Here is a 17,186-nt window from a genome sequence, read left to right as displayed (position 1 = left end):
ATTTGTTATGAGATGCTATAAAAGAGGAGTGAAACATGATTGACAGCTAAGACTGACTCGTGATTGGTCGACAAATCCCCCGATCACTACTGCGCAGACAAATGCAAAAGATGGCAGTGTTTTGATCTGGGATATTTTGGATTCATTTCATTAATTTCCTACTTCGAATGAATTTACCCTGATCTTGTAACTTTATTAAGTCGAACTTTTCATCTCTCCAATACTTTGGTTCATGACCAGATGTCTGTCAAACAAACCCTAACCCAAACTAAACATCAGAATGCTAAACATCAGCATTTTGTCATTGTGAGCATAGTGTTACCTCACCAGCTCTTCAGCTTTAAACCCTAGTAAGGAGGCCACAGGTATTATGCTCGCACACTTAGCTCTGGCTCGTTGGTGTCAACAATAATGGTCCGTTCACACCGAACGCGGTGTAAATATTCCATGCGTCCAGATTACATGCAAAGTCAATGCAAAGACGCAAGTAGACGTGAGAACGATACTCAACGGACAAAGCGGTCACTGGTCAGCCTTAGGTAAGCGCTGGAAACAATAGTCATTCAGACGTGTTGCCACAACATGTACAACACAGCAACTTGAGTCACTTCAGCCAGTCGTCCTCCTCTCTTCCGAAGAACAGGCAAATACTTACTAGTTGCTTTTGCGCGATTAAACATAAATGATCCCGATGTGAACGCAGCATAAAACTGTGCGGACCAACTGAGAAGTGAACTGGGCACTTAATTGCATAACTACTGCGAACATACACAGCCTTATCCCTCAGTGCCTCACTGGGCATAAAACAGGTTACAAACATGGATGGAGGTGGCGGTCCGTCTTTTTCTGAGGCTGCAGCTAAAACAAAACTTACAATACAACTGCAACATCTACGTCTACTACGTTGCACATAATACCCACAAGGCCATCTTCTTGAAGGTCCAGGCCTGGCCCATAACAATAGCTAAGGAGTCTGGTTGAGAGGTAAGTGTTACACAAGACACGAGTGCAACATAGAACTGTCACAACAACACAAATGTTTTTATACCCACACCGCAGACATGCACACAAGACAAGGCAAGAAGCTCAGTCAGTTTAAGCTGCTGCTGTGCTGCATTCAGTGCTACTCTCCCACCTGAGATCAGTTGATTTGCTATACTAGTGATTTAGCATCATTCCCTGAACCGATTCAACCAAGTCATTCTGTCTTTGTTAGCCTGTCACAGCCAGCGAACAAGGTTAGGCGCCATTGATGAGACACAGGGCATGACTGCTGGCTAGACGCACAAATGTGTTCACATGACATGCATTTAGCATCAGTGGCAGTGGTGAGTGAAATGCCCAATGATTCAGCCGAAGCACAGTCATTTATAAAGATTACAGTCCTTTGCCCTGAAAGCCATTTGTCTGTTTTCATTTTATTGTATAAACAATTGCTCATGTTCCACCATGATTTCATTATAATCTGCTCTGTTATGGCATTAACTTATATGGGCCAAATTCAAGCTGGCTGTGAGCTGCTGGTGCGCCCGCAAAGCCCAACACATACAACTAGCACAGAGGAAAACAGGTCACTGGCACTTAATATGGTTACATGATTTACATGATAGTAGCAAATAATACACTGACATGACTAACAATATCAAGCAGTCAGAAAGAACTATTATATTTTAATCTGAGTGATGAATTCATTTTAAATGGGCCTCAGTCAGCCAGTTTAAAATAACAGCCACCAGAGAGCATTGTTATTGTCGCCATGGAACATAAAGCATAGATCATGCAGCATTTCAAAGGTTAATGATGAGTACAGTAGTAATAATATATATAATATGCTATTAGGTAGGCAGCACATTGCATGACTGAACATTTAATGGCATAGAGAACTCGAAAGCCAGGCACTTTAGTTCATTCTTCCGAATTTTCATATTTTGTATTATTTATGTAGCATAATTTTACAAAAGTGACCCCATGACAACTCTCAACGTAGCCCAAAGGAAAAAATATGACAAAACAAAAATATAAAATTCATTAATTTTGCTTAAATCTAATTTAAAATGAATGCAGTTGTGTATTCACAGTTTTTTTAAAGCATTTTGGGGGATAAATGTTTTCAATGTAGTAACATGAACAAGGCAGGAGAAGGGTTTGACTTTGTAAATCACTGAGTTGTGGTCACCGGATAGAATCATTTCCTCTGCTGCTTCAGTGCAGAATGCAGCAGGCAGGATCACATAGCTCTAACACTCAGTTCACTCGTTATTCATTGTTTGAATTAACTGAAAGGCTTGGCTGCTCTCACTGACAATACTCCAGTTATATGTATGGCCTCTTACTCTTTTACTATTATGTCATTAAGCTCTGTTTTTACAAATGACGGTTTTATGCATTGTATATGAGCTCTTTCCCTCCCTGAATGCTTTGGTTTCAATGTCTTTTAAATTAATACATCAATCAGTGTGCATACTTTAATCCTATGAACCCCACCGAGCAGACCACATTTGAGCTTTTTCATATATCAAATACAACAAAGAACAAATTATTACCACAAGGTAAAATGGCAAGTATAGCCAGTAGTAATATTTCAAAGTTGCGGTTGATTGCTTCCCGACAGAAACCTGAAAATATCTTTTATCCTTATTGCTCACACCTGTCATTGGTGCAGTAACAAAGCTGGTGTAATATGATAAGTGCTCCAGTGCCAACAGGGCTTATTTCTCCCTTCACAACTTCTCAAATGCACTGACAAGTTGTCAGTGAGTCAGCCCGACCAGAGTGAATGAGGAGGGTAAGCATGAATTAGCGCTCTGCTGCTAAGCTACTGTGACGCTGCAAAAAAAACCCGATATAATTAGCTGCGCTCTCCTCAGACAGGGGAAGGTCGCTTCAGGCCATTCAGTCAAGACCTGCTTATGATTTTCACTGGCAGAGATAACCTTGTTAATCTTCTATGACTGGATGAGCACTCGGTGATGCAAGGCTAAGGTTACAAAGTAAAGAGTTGAGCTTTTAATGGATGGTTGGTATGGCTGTTAGGGTTACTGAGGAGGTACATTTATGGTTTCAGTCTTTCTTAGATCTCTTGCTATAGTATTTAGTATCTTACATTGTTCTGTATTTAACTCTTGCTATTCCTGTAAAATGGTCAAAAAGGTCTGCAAAATAAACTGAATGCTGCTCTTGAACCACTTCAGATGCTTTAAGACATTCACTGAACACTGGAGAACCTCCAGACACTCTCCGGAGGGGCTGTATGTGTTAACGCACATGTGAGATTGACAGCTTCCGGCCTTTCCGCAGAATTTCTGAGGCAAACCCCCTAGTCTGCAGAATGTTTTTCGGTGAACTATCACTTTAAGTCTGGCTTATAGTAGAATCAAGTATATCTCTGCAACTATAGGGTCTTTATAAAAAATCTTATGTCAATCTATATCTATATAAAGGTGACACTTTTCTGCAGAGGTATACGCATTAGTAGAGAAGCTGCCACTCCTAAAACAGAGTGAGGTTTCTAATCTCATGGAAATTGTACTTTGATTTGCAGCCATAAAAAAGTCACTTTATAAATACAAACATCCAACAAAGACTTGATTGACACTGACAGAAAACAATACACCAGAATATCTGTGAAATCGGTTGCATGCTGGGAAAAAGCTCTTTTTTTAGTTGTAGTTGTAGGCATCGCCATAATATATAGAATTTTACACCTTTTGTACGTTCATATATGTGCCCCCGAGTTTCAGCACTCATCATTGCTCATTTGTTTTCTGCGGCTGGCAGCTTCCCTCTCTGTCTACTTATCTCCACTATCCTCACTTTCCTCCCTTCTACTGTTTTCTCTCGCTCTGTGATATCCTTTATGTGTCACCTGCAGTTCTGTGCTGCCGAGGACTCCAGTAATTAATCCAAAACAACACATATCAGAAGGCATGGCAGGTTTATTTATATTTCAAACCCAGGGCGCATCAAACTGCATCACAAATGTATATAAGAATTCCCAACTCCAAATAGACTAAAAGAGTAAGAGAATAAGGTTAAGTTTATAAAGAAATAAAGAAGCAGAGATAAAAGCTGTAAGAGGGGATTTAGGAGTAGAGAGGGAAAACTGCCTTCTTTTAATCAAAATCAGACCTTGTCTATACGACTGCTGATATTTTCACGTCTGTTCTTACATTTTTTCCCCCCTTCGTTTCATCTCGGTCCAGACTAGAACACAAAAACCACTACAAACGAGCATGCCGGGCCAGTAGGTGGCGATACATTCTACACTAACCATCTGTCAGACAGAAGAATTTTGTGAGCATGCACAGTGATCTTATACTCAATACAATGCTCTATACACAAAGCAACAGTGGGGATGCGCAAAGTAAGCTGCGACATCATCATCTCCCAAACGCTCCATTTTACATCCATAAACAGTGGAACCAGAGCTTTTGAAAATCTGCACTTTGTAAAAACCTCTATTTTAGTGATTTAAAACAGCGTTCGTGTGTGAACGAGAAGCCCGAACTCCGGGGAAACTGTTAATTTTGCTAAATATTGCATAGATGGCCAGGGTGTAGGGTTGACAAGTGAAGTAACCATACAAATCCCACCATGCCAGAACATGCAAACATGCATTGCTGCTGAACATACAGTATGTGCATAAAGTCTCCTATAAACACTAATAAACACATTTTCAAGCTTACCTTCTCCAACTTCCATTCAAGAAGCAAGCACTTAGAATGAATCTGATTCGAGACTACACATGTCTCAACGCTGCACAAATCAATCAAATCCAAAACAAAGGGCCAGGTCTGATTAAACATGTGCCACAGTTATACAGCATCTAATACGGCGTGTGGTTGTGTACCAGCAAACAGCAGAGCGCCAACTCAGTCAGCATCATGCCAGGCAATTAGTGAGGAAAACCGAACTCTCTGTGTACTCTTTTCTTTTGCAGCCTGGTTCCCTGTGTCTTTTCTTTTCAGTGCCATTAAATTGTGCCACACTGTGTCATTTCTCCTGTGGTGAATGGTGTATTTGTTAATGTAAAATCAGTGACAAAAAAAACGCCCTTTGCAACTGTGCAATTATGCATCATTATTTGTCACCGTTAATCTCATAAGTGCATCCTCCAGTTTTATCACTTAATAACACCGTAAAGCTGTTTGGAGACATGAACTCCGGAGTTTGCCTTTCTTATGAAGAACGCAGCAGGAGATTGTCCGAGTGGGACGTGTTTCACAACAATAGAAACATTTCTGGAACATTCAGGTGAGGGTTGGCACCTGAGTAGAACATACAAGACTCAGGATATGTAGTATAAATTCTTCTGTGACATATTACAACATATTGACAACAGCTTCGCCCCTCAATGCCAAAAGCTCTCGTATTTCCAAGTTGACATGTCTGTCAGTATCTTCTACATGTACGGCACTTCTTTTTGCATCGTGAGATATTTCTATTCTTACAGTATTGGGTCCGTCACATGTAAGAAATGTCATCAACATGCCCACCAGACATTTTCTGGAAAAGATCTGGAAAGGTTCCAGAGCAACAGACTCTTGGACATTTGGATTCTCACATACAACCTCTCCAGAAAATTTCAGGAAAATGTCAGGACGTCAGTGCATGTCTGAGAGTATATTGATACTGTTGTACTGCACATGGCGTGTTTTGTCGACCAGTCTTCAGGAAAAAATGTACACAAAATGATATTGAAAGTGTGTATGGCTATATTTATAATAAACATTATGCAAATATGGTAGTAGTTGTAAGGCTTGATCTCTCTGGTGTGCCCTCCAGAGATATCCTCCCGTAACACGCATAGTACCTAGGTAAGTACATTAACAATTGTGTTAATGTTGAGCCGAGTGTCTACACAATCATGTGGTTTCACTTGTCGGCCAGTGAAAGCCACCATGGATGACCAGAATCTGCAACAACAGAAAATGGAATGTGAATGGACAAACAAAGAGATCAGTACACTGTAAAAAGAAATGGGTATCATCCACTGGAAAGCACTAAGACGTGATAAAGTAGCTGAGGAGGGATACATGTGCTTCACAACTCATGGATTTTGCAGCTGCTTAGGAGTGGCGGTTCTCTCTTCTCATTATATTGGATCACTGCCTTATTTAAATTGCAGATTCTTATATCTTCAGTGAATGCAAACATGTGGTTTAGAGAGAGAGAGAGAGAGTGGGTGGGCGATCGTAATGGTTACAACTGGAGAGTTAGAAGTTAGCCGGTATAGCTTTGTGCAACGAAAGTGCAGTTTAGGTAGTTTGTCGGTAAATAAACGTTATAAGTCCTCAAGACCCAAGACACGTCTCACTGCTGTCACATGCCCTGTTCAGCAACCCTGCTCTCATGTACCATAGATCACAGTAATTGCTCTGACATATTCTGGTCTATCATCAACAACAAGTGTCAAATGTAGCAGGATAATAATTTACAGTGTAAAACACTCATTTACTCATTGACTTTTAACCCACAGGAACTCTAATTATGCACAACTGTCACACAGTGTTCTGCTTCACTTCTGTGTGGTTCCCCTGTCAGTTGTTCTGCAGGGCTGCTTAGCTCTGTGAAACACACACACACACACACACACACACACACACACACACACACACACACACACACACACACACACACACACACACACACACACACACACACACACACACACACACACACAGGAGAGAGAGGAGAGGGATTAAGAGTGAAAGCGGTTGTTTCTGTGGGCACAGGAGAGCAATAGGAGAACCATAAAAGTGTTTAAAAGCATGTTGCCAGTCACTGGGGTGTGCTGAGGTCAAGCCCTGGATAATTAGAGCAAACACCAGAATTTTCTACCAGTGTATGTGTAGGCCCGACCACGGTGTGTACATGTTCCATGCCAGTCTCGTGAACATGACAACTCGTGACAACATTTCGACCCCATCGATTGGACCTATTATCAACAATATCCGATCCTGCTAATTGAGTCACTATCTAATTTTTACATAAGTATTATAGTTATTAGTATTAGTAGTATTATTAGTATTGGATTGCTGCATAGCTCATTAATACAGTTACAAAATAAAGCATTATGAAAAGTGCAGATCAAAGTAATTTTACACACCTAAATAATCTGAGACTGTGTGAAACTGTTCTTACGTTTTGATTCTTTGGGTAACAACTGTAATCAAAAGTACTAATTGAAACAATGAAAATGTGCAATTTATCAGTCAGACATGTTCTCTGCCTGCACTGTACAAGCAACACAGATCAGCTTATTATGTAGCATTCACAAACAATATCGAAGGGAGTCCATTCATCTCAACACAATGTGCTCGTGTGCGTGCACGTGTGTGTGAAACAGAGTAGGAGAGATAATTGTCGAGGCACAGTGAGTATATTTAACAAGTAAATTGAACACAGAGGTGGGCCTCCTCTCCCCTTGTTCTTGTGTCCTCTAATTTAATTGTTTCACCCTGTTCTCCGACAGAGCAATTCCCTCACGCTATTAGGAAACTGGCTGGAGAGAAGGGTGGGGCTTCAGGGGCAAGCATTATCAGGGGAAGTGTGTGGTGATTTTTCTTGAAAGAGGGATGAAGTGGTGATGGTGTTCCTCAGCTCAGCTAACTGTCTCTTACATAGACAACACTTCCTCTGACTAACCAGAAATGAAGCAAATATAACCTTGATACAAACTCTGTCATCTTGCACATTTGGAGAACGTCTGCACGGTGGCAAACAAGTTTATATATCATCGAAAAAATTATTAAAAACAAACTTACCAGAACAATTATCACTTTGACATACACCAGTGTGAAAACAAATACCTAAAATTACAGAAACCATCTTCCTAATAAAATTGTATATGTATTTTAACTTTCTAATTTAGCCTATGTCCCATCTGCTCACACGTAGGAGGCGGGGTTTATGACCTACACTGTGTCCAGCCACCAGGTGGCGATCGAGATGATTTGGCTCCACTTTTGGGGAGCAGTCATATCGACCATGTTTTTATACTTCATAGTCTTCAGCTTCATAGTCTAAAAACATGAGAGTGATGTTGATCTATTCACCAAATTCTCAGCCAAACAAATGAGCTAAAATTAACTTCATTTTCATGTAGCTAAATATTGCGTTTTCTGTTTTACAATATTTAAATAATTTATCTCAAAATATTAAATGTATGCTAATGCAGATGTACACAAGGATTTGGTTAATTTCCACATTGAGATAGACCCTTTATCTTTATTTTGGCCGTACACAAATGGATCAAAGTTAATTAATTTCTTTAACATGAATGAATGCATATCTTGCACAATCAAATTCACACATCTGGTCTGAAATAAATACACAAAAACAACTAACAACCTTCAAGACTCCCAGATCTGCAGAATATCCTGGATTAAAGGATGTAAACCTGAAACAGAGCTAACACACTGTCTGCTGACAGGAACCTTTTCACTCTGCTGGGTTTCCAGGTCCCTGCTCCGTCCGTTATAACTGAGCAGCTGACAGCTTGACCTCTCCTCACCGAGACACATCTTTTGACTGCGGCCATTTTCTCAGCATTTTGTTTAGCGATGGGCCTGTGCCTGCCAGAGACGGGGGGGCTAGGTGCTGAGGCTATCATTCATAGCAGAGAGAGGAGGGAAGGATTAGGGCCATTGAGTAGGAGCAGGCGAGATGGGGGTCTGCATCTTAATGCAGGGCCAAGTGTGGAACAGCCTTGTTAGGTGGCTCGGTGGAGAGGAAGGGTGGGTTGGTGAGTGACGACTGGTGGGAGGCAGGATTAGGGTGAAGGGGGAAAGGCAGAAATTGAGAGAAAGAACAGTAGAGGAAAAAAATAAAAGGCAGTGCAAAAAGAACATAATGTACAAATAAGACCAGCCCTTGTTAAACGAGGACTGTAAAATGATTTGAATAAATAAATCCCTCTCATCATTTATTTGACTTCCATTCACTCTACTTTGCAAACACTGATGATTCAGAAAGATTCATTACTTTCTTAATAATAATAACCAAAATTATTGTCCCTAATACCTGAGCTGATATGTGACCAATACTAGTGCATCCCAAATACACAGCTACACTAAGCAACACTTACTTTCAAATTCACAAACATACAACTTACACTGTAAAAGTAGACAGAAACCTGACATTAATCCATTGTAACAGTATCTCACACTGACTCTTTCAGTCAGGGCTGTTTGCTCTCTTGCTCTGTTCGCTTACAGCCAGCTAATCGCCTAAAGCAAAACTCATCCTCTCTCAGCCAAAACAGTTGAAAAGGAAAAGTTAACCTGACCATAACTTCACTGACAAAGCCAAAATAACAGCTGTTGCGACGGGAATTTAATTACTGCCCCGCATTACGTCGTAATCTGCGGGAAGAACTTCTGTCTGCAGGAGTGTGTGTCTGTGTGAGGGTATGTGTGTGTGTGTCTGTCTGTCTGTCTGTGTGAGGGTGTGTGTGTCTGCTCGTCTCTGTCCCTCTTCACACAAACTGATAATCACATGTATTTAGTTATAAATTGATGATGTCGGATCATGACTCCGGATCGTTCCGGTCACTTGAATCCTGATTTCCTGACTGGGCGCGTCACGTTACGTCTCGTGTTGTGTAGCAGGTTTAAACCTGTGTCTCATAAACTCTAGAGCGAATCAAACAAACACAAAGTACACTGTACGTGTCCTAATAACCTGTGATCACTGATGGTGTAAAGTGAGCGCAGGTCAGAGGGGGAGTGAGGAGGAAACAGACTCCGACAGAGACTGACACAGGACAACCAGACGTTTAATGTGCATTTGTTCTGATCCTGAAGCAGTGCTGGTCGTTATTATTAAGCGACGGGACATAGCTAAAACAATGAACGTAGCGGAAAACACGAATCGATTATGTTCCGTCTCTGCATCAATGCAGAGTCGTCCAAGTCTGCATCGTGATGCATCTTAGAATCGAGAAATTTCCACACCTCTAGTAACCATACACACATTCACACACATGCAAAAATCAAAAGACAACAACTTTGAAATGAAACCCTAGAATCATTTTCATTTCTGCCAGGTATACCTTTGTTGACCTTCGGTGGGTGTTTTGCATAATTTCATATGGTCATTAGCGAAGCTTTGAGAAGTGCATAATTCTCCTGAGGGGTTCCACAGAGTTAAAGCTTTGCAGAATAGAACATGTGGAGTGAGAAGATTTTACTGTGGATGTTTATTTGTATGCATGACTTGCATTTTAAACAGGCAGCAGATAAACATTTTACAAATCAGTATGCAAACTCTGCACACTGTCTTATTAACACGTCGGACCGACATTCAGTGCTGAATCTTTAACTGATTTACTGCATCAGTATCATGTACTGATCTTTACCTAACTTTGAAGTGTTTTTGTTGCTTAAAGGCTGCTGCACACTAGAGGATATTCGGGCTGATTTCAGACCCGATTTGTCCCTTCCGTCAATTACGGGGGCGTAAAATCGGTGCTGATTATAGACTTTTGCCTAGCCAATGAGAGCGAGCTGACCAGGAAGTGTCACCAACCGGATGTTGCGTACTTGTACACCTAAAAACAACAATACATTTCCAACTGACCTCCAGCTTGACTGCAATGTTTAATTTTCCTCTGAAGTCACGTTCAAGTTTCCCACACTTCAGTTCAGAAGGTGCTGGTAATGCACCTAAAGGTTGTTTGCCAACCGTCTTAAGAAAATTGAAGATGAAGAAGATATCGTGAGTTTCTGTGATTTTCTAAGTCTCTGCAATCTCCACTGTGAAATAGTTCCCTACAAACGACAAGTGTGTGGTTTTACATTCTGGCCAAATTGTCTAGTGTGTGCGTTCTGACGATTTTAAGATTTAAAATCAGTTAAATCTGTCATTATGTCTGTGGTCTCCCACGTTTTTTTAATCTGTCAAGAGTTGAAAATCCTCTAGTGTGCAGCAGCCTCAAACCAAATTATTAACCTTGCAGCAATCTCGGTTATCATCAGACAACGAATTAGCCTCTGGGGGAAACAGCCATTATTTTGGGGCTGCCAGTGTAGACAGCTAATTTCTGGGTCAAGACTCCTTCTTCCATTCAAGTTTCTTTTATCACATGAGTCGACGATTTCTCCACACAAAACACAAACAGTGATACTTTTTCTAGCTGTTTTAGGTCCAGACAACATTTTGGCTAATCTCTATTTACAGATATCTGCATATGAATGCAGATAAATCAAATAGTCGATAGCTGATGCATTTTGGTCAATGTGTTCTGCCTCTGTTGCTCTCTACAAGGACTGTGGGCCAACAAAGCCCGCTCAAACATGATAGGTCAAATTAGAAAAGGAAACCTCAAGGCTTCCGGCCACAAAATCTTGTCCCTGCATATTCAAATGCAGAATCTGTTTGTAGAGATTAACTTTGCATAATCTCCTGTAATGAATAGCAACACAGTGAAGATTGAAAAATATCACTTATAATCCAGGAGTTTACAGAATCCTTCCTTTTGATAAACTGGGTTGTGATTCCTTCCCTTTATTCCTGACATGTGGATCCAGGACCAGACTCCTTCTGCATTGTTAAAGAGTGTTTCCTAGCATCATATGGAACATCGTAGCAAGACATGTTGTGTGCAGAATTACAACAGCCTCAGTGATAAAGGTCCCCCTTGCTACTCTGAATCCCTGCCAACCCTGGTATCCCAGCACAGCACAGCACAGCTGGCACCACTATTATCTACAGGCCAGGTGAAAAGACAGTTTGTCACCCATTACCAAGCCTGCGCTCTCCCGGGAAGTCAGACGTAAGGTCTAATTAGAGGCTTGATTTTTTATGGACAAGTAGAAGTGGCAGTAATTGATGTCAAAAGTTCTTGTCTTCATGTCAGCGATGTCCACACTAAACTGTTTTGATTTCAGGAGAGAAAGTGGAAGATAGAGAGACAGAGAGGGAGAGGCGAGTGACCTCTTTCCAACTGGTTTTAAAGTGACGCCACTGTTGATTTGCTGTAAACAAAAATATGTGATTTGCACAGGCAGAATTTACTCCTTTTGTCGTGTCTCCTGCTTGCTCTATTAAAGCTGAATGTTCTGGACATTTTCCTGCTCTTGTCAACATGTCTGAACTGGACAATATCCTGTTGCGTTCTTCATATTTTAACGTCGTCATACTCTTTGAAATACTCTGGACTGTGGCCTTTACAGCTCAAAAGATCTTCTACATGAACAAAAAGCTAAATGACCGACTAGAGGAAGGGCAAAGACCCGAAAGCATAACACTGGCTCAGTGAAGATAGAATCAGCAAGTTGTGTGACAGCTGAACTGTGAATGTCTGACAGGTGAGAGCAAGAGAAAGTTAGAGAAAAGAGCAACGCTGACACACTGACATGACCATTTTCTTAAATTACACACTGTTTTGTGACTGTTCGCGTCATTTTTTCAGGTAACAAGCAAATGAATGTGAAAATGTGCCAGAACATAATGTGAATGACAAATGATGCTTTCATTTACTTCTATTACCTTTCGTGGCAATCACTGCCGTTTCCTAAACAAATCACTAATGGTGAGCTTTATCTAAAGTCTCCTTGTTGATTTTCATGCACAAAAATTCCTTGTTGTCCAATATCCTCCCAGTCAACTGTCAACGAAGGTTTCACATTTTCGCTGTCAATTATTCTGTTTTGACATTCCTGGTTACACCTGTCAACTGCTACGCATCAAAACAGGCACACACTCTTCATCCAACACAACCTGGAACAATATTGTAAACAGATTTACAAGATGATGTGATCACATTCATAAAGGCTCTGCAGTGAACAAGCACTAAAAAAGACGCAGCGATAAGAAAGATCTGGTTCCTTCTGCAGACACAGTTTCCAACTGGGAGGGATGACGACATCTTATCTCTCTAGCGAGGCCATTTAAATATAGACTTCTACGACTTTATCTGTTTCTGCAGAATCTGAGTCTGCTGATACATGATCATAGACTTCTATTTCTGTTTTCATCTTTGAACTTCAGGTTTTTGTCTTTAAGATTCTTCTCCAAGACATTACAACTCATATTTACTGCAGTAACATGAAAGAATCCAGTTAATCCCCACACATTCCTCCGAACTGTCACAACACCCGGGCAAACTTTCTGCAGAGATACAAGGAGAATATTTTCTCATCTCCCCCATATTGCCTTCATTCCCCTATTGATGCAATATGGTGTAACAAAGCCCCCCTGCCTGAGCGTTGGAATACACACCCCCGACTCTGCAGATATTTAATACAGGACTGCTCTATACATTATACATTATAAATGACCCTTTGCAATATACCATCCTCCTAAAAGGAAGCCACTGTGCCAACAGAGAAAATAGAAATGACCTGCCCTTGAAATGGGGTTTAGAAGTTCCATTATGCTGTTTTTTCTTTTTGCCAATATATATGACATGAGCACACAGGTATTTATAATAGAGTTAAATACACAGAGCCCCTTGTATTGAGTTCAATAAGGTCATAATGCTCAGTTGTAAAGATGCACATAATTTATCAAATAATATCCAACACGGCTGTGGGCTGGTTTGCCTCTTTGGGTGTGTGCGTGTACACGTGCATGCGCATGCACGTGTGAGGGAGACAAGCAGAGAGGGCAGAGAGCTGCTGAGAGTGATGAGATGCGATGAGACACAGTTTGAGTGAGTGCATACTAGCAGGGGGGGGGGTAGTGTGTGTGACAGTGGATAAGAGAGCTTTTTTTTTTTGCAGTTGAAGCAAATTGAGGCCACTAACACAGCAGTTAGGCTGCTTTTCAGGTCACTCAAAAAGCTGTGCTAAAAGGGTAGCTAGACCTAAATCCATTGTTAATTTGATGGAATGAAAGACACTGCAACCTACTAAAGCATGTTGTGCCACATGGAGAGACTACGACATGTCATCTGCGCAGGAGTTGATTTGATTAAACTGTTGGGAAAAACACTATTGATTAATCCTGACTGGTATCTCTGGCTGAGCACAGCCGTGTCTCGATCAGTTATTAATGAAGTGTCCTTTTTCGCTTACCTCTGATTATTCATGACAACAACATATTTGCAGAAATCTGTCTTCTTATATCCTCAATACAGTGAGCCGGCCCTGCTCAGCAATGCTGTGGGGAAGTGACTGCTGAGTGGACGGAGCTGGACGAGTGATTCATTCGAGTTTGTGGAGTAATTGACCTTGTAAACACGGGACTGAGAGTCTGAGCTAAATCATCATCTGTGGCAGCAGGCTAACTGTTGGGATGCTCCAGTGGTGATTTAGCTTTTTAATCACTTCAAAGAGTCACACATGTATCATTCTTTACGAAAAACTAACTTGTCAGTAAATATAATGCTTTCCGTTCCATTCTCAGCAGAGTGAGGTAAAAGTCTACTTGATTCAGGACTGTGAAGAGTTCCTGATTTGGAGGCTTTTACCCAGTGAAATGATGCCTCTTGATGTTTAACAGAGGACAGAGTGAGACATAAAAACTCTAAGCTTCCGCAAGGCCACCTGATATTGTGGTGGATCTCCTATTTCTCAAATCTTACTGACAGATGAGACTCGCTGGGCAATGTTTAGCACAATGCATTGCTTTGAAATACATTACACTCTGAGTACAGCCTCCTGTCATATAACACACTACAGCACACCTAGGGCTGGGTTAGATGGATATCGAGATAAAAATGTTCAGTTTGGTCAATAGATATTAATCAGGATAAATGTCATGTTATTATTTATTTTTAAAGTTTAAAGACTGATTGTTGCTCCTGAGTGAAGGTTGTGGTTTTGAACTCTTTATGAACAGAAAATCTGAAACATTATATATATATACACTCACATAAAATTGCCTTTCGTTATATTGCTATTGATGACAAGTATATTGTTTTTAAGCAAGATTACACAAAAGCTACTGGACGGATTACCATTAACTTGGTGGAAGGTTTCATGAGTTTCACAATTCCCTGATATGAGTCAGGGTAGAAACCACTACATTTTGGTGTGGATCCAGATCAGAAGGCATCTCCAGGATCACTTTCTTTAACAATGTGAGACATTTTCATTGATTTCTGAGAATAATTCATGAATCTTGATGAAAAAAAATCAGGCATGTTTAGGGGACTGATATTTATCAGTGTTCTGGATCTAGTGAATTTGAAAATTGTTTGACTCTCTGAGTGTCAGGTCTGAAATTATTACATCATCCAGCCTTAAGCTCACTGATGAACATAACTTTAGGTACTTTAAAAGAAATACACTCATCCTACAGGAAAAATAAGCAAAAATCATTAAGAGACCACGTCAATCATAATGTAGCTTACTATGTCCAATGTGTTTGCAAAAATTAACTATGCACTTGCACTTAATAGTAAACACAGGACCGTCTTACATATTTGTAAGTGCAAATAGGAATATAACTTCTATATTCATATATTCTTATATATCTTCAGAATATATGATTAACATGTCTTTAAAGGTTCAGTGTGTAGAATTTAGTGACATCTAGTGGTGACGTTTCGTGTTGCAGCTGAATACCCCTCACCTCACCCTCTCCTTCCAAACATGAAAGAGAACCTGTGGTAGCCTTCATTTGTCATAAAAACTTAGAAGGTGTTTAGTTTGTCCAGTCTGGGCTACCGTAAAAAACATGGCTGCCTCCATAGAGAGGACCCGCTCCCGATGTAAATACTAAGTATTTAACTATAAAGGGGCCATTCTCGGGGAAAAGAAAACAACAATTCGTACAATTTAGATTAAACACACTTGTGATAACATCACCAGGATTATTTCATATTCAATTTCTGCCAAGAGATCCCTTTCACCTAAATCTTACACACTGGACCTTTAACTCAATGTGACAAACCGGCCAATGTCATCGAACACTGCAAAACCTCAATCCCCCATTTCTTTACCTGTTAAACATAATACAGCTGAGAGGAGCGTGGAGGGGGGGGGGGGGGGGGGGGGGGGGGGAGCTGCACACACACACATACATACATACATACACACAGACACAGACACACACACACACACACACACACACACGTCCTGTGACAGTGACATGTTAAAGAGGAATAGTCTGTCGTGTGTGTGTTTAAACCCTGCAGAGACGCAGCGCAAACACTGACTCCTCCGTTTGAGTCAGCATGAGTCACCTTCCTCCCACTTTGGACGAAATGTTCACTCCTCACACATTTGACTTTTCATGTAAATAATAAAACAGACACACAATACATCCTGTGCATAAACATCTCGAAGCAATTCACCAGTTCCAGCCTCCCACCCCCTGCTGTTTGTTTGTTTGTTTGTTTTTTACCTCCGGCGGAGCGCGCCGCTTGGAAACAGGAGACTTGGAGGATTTATCCGTGTTTGGTGCCTAACTTCCCCGAGCAGACGAGGAAGAGGAGGACGAGGAAGGAAGGAAGAGGAGGTGAAGAAAAAGACACCAACGAGCGTCACTGTGGGATCTCCGTGGGGAAGAGGTAAACGATGTATCGTCCTTTAACGCATCATGTGTCCGGCGAGTTGGCGGGTCTCCGGTGGCGGGAGGAAGCGACAGACCCGGTCCACGACAGTCTCCATTACCGAGCTCCGTTCTCCATCTGAGACGAGAGACAGATACACGCAGAGGCAGACACACTGCCAGACAGACAGACAGGCGGTGAGGCAGAGAGGCAGACAGGCAGAGAGGAGGACTGCCTCTGTCCGTCAGTCAGGAGAGCCAGGATAGACACTGAGACACTGCTGCAACCCACCAACTAACTCGAGAGAGAGTGAGGGAGAGAGGGAGAGAGAGGGGGGGGAGAGAGAGAGAGAGAGAGAGAGAGAGAGAGAGAGAGAGAGAGAGAGAGAGAGAGAGAGAGTCAGAGAGAGAGAGATAGAGAGAGAGTGTCAGAGAGAGAGAGAGAGAGAGAGAGAGAGAGAGAAGGAGAGAGAGAGAGAGAGTCAGAGAGGGAGGGAGAGTCAGAAGGAGAGAGAGAGAGTGTCAGAGAGAGAGAGAGAGAGTCAGAGAGAGAGAGTCAGAGAGAGAGAGAGAGAGAGAGAGAGAGAGAGAGAGAGTCAGAAGGAGAGAGAGAGTGGAGAGAGAGAGAGTCAGAGAGGGAGAGAGAGTGGAGGGGGGTTGGTCGAGAGAGATGGTAAATCACAAGTGAAAGGCTTCAGTGTATTTAGGCTACCAGTCATTCACTGTTAGATGTTTGTGTTCAC

General features: G+C 41.4%; 1 protein-coding gene across 5 annotated transcripts in view; it reads right to left on the bottom strand.

Annotated features, from left to right (window-relative positions):
• The window catches only part of dlgap4b (discs, large (Drosophila) homolog-associated protein 4b), a 115,127-nt gene extending 98,352 nt beyond the window's left edge, over window positions 1-16,775 (bottom strand). The window contains exon 1 of one of the 5 annotated variants that reach the window (XM_034585695.1): window positions 16,297-16,775. The gene's annotated coding sequence lies outside the window, so the exon portion shown is untranslated. The remainder of the gene's footprint in view (window positions 1-16,296) is intronic. The other 4 variants (XM_034585690.1, XM_034585692.1, XM_034585694.1 and 1 more) reach the window with 4 other exon arrangements.
• Between the last annotated feature and the right edge of the window lie 411 nt (window positions 16,776-17,186).

Source organism: Hippoglossus hippoglossus, chromosome 5, assembly GCF_009819705.1.
Source record: "Hippoglossus hippoglossus isolate fHipHip1 chromosome 5, fHipHip1.pri, whole genome shotgun sequence".
Taxonomy (NCBI): domain Eukaryota; kingdom Metazoa; phylum Chordata; class Actinopteri; order Pleuronectiformes; family Pleuronectidae; genus Hippoglossus; species Hippoglossus hippoglossus.
This window is presented reverse-complemented; position numbering and strand designations above follow the sequence as displayed.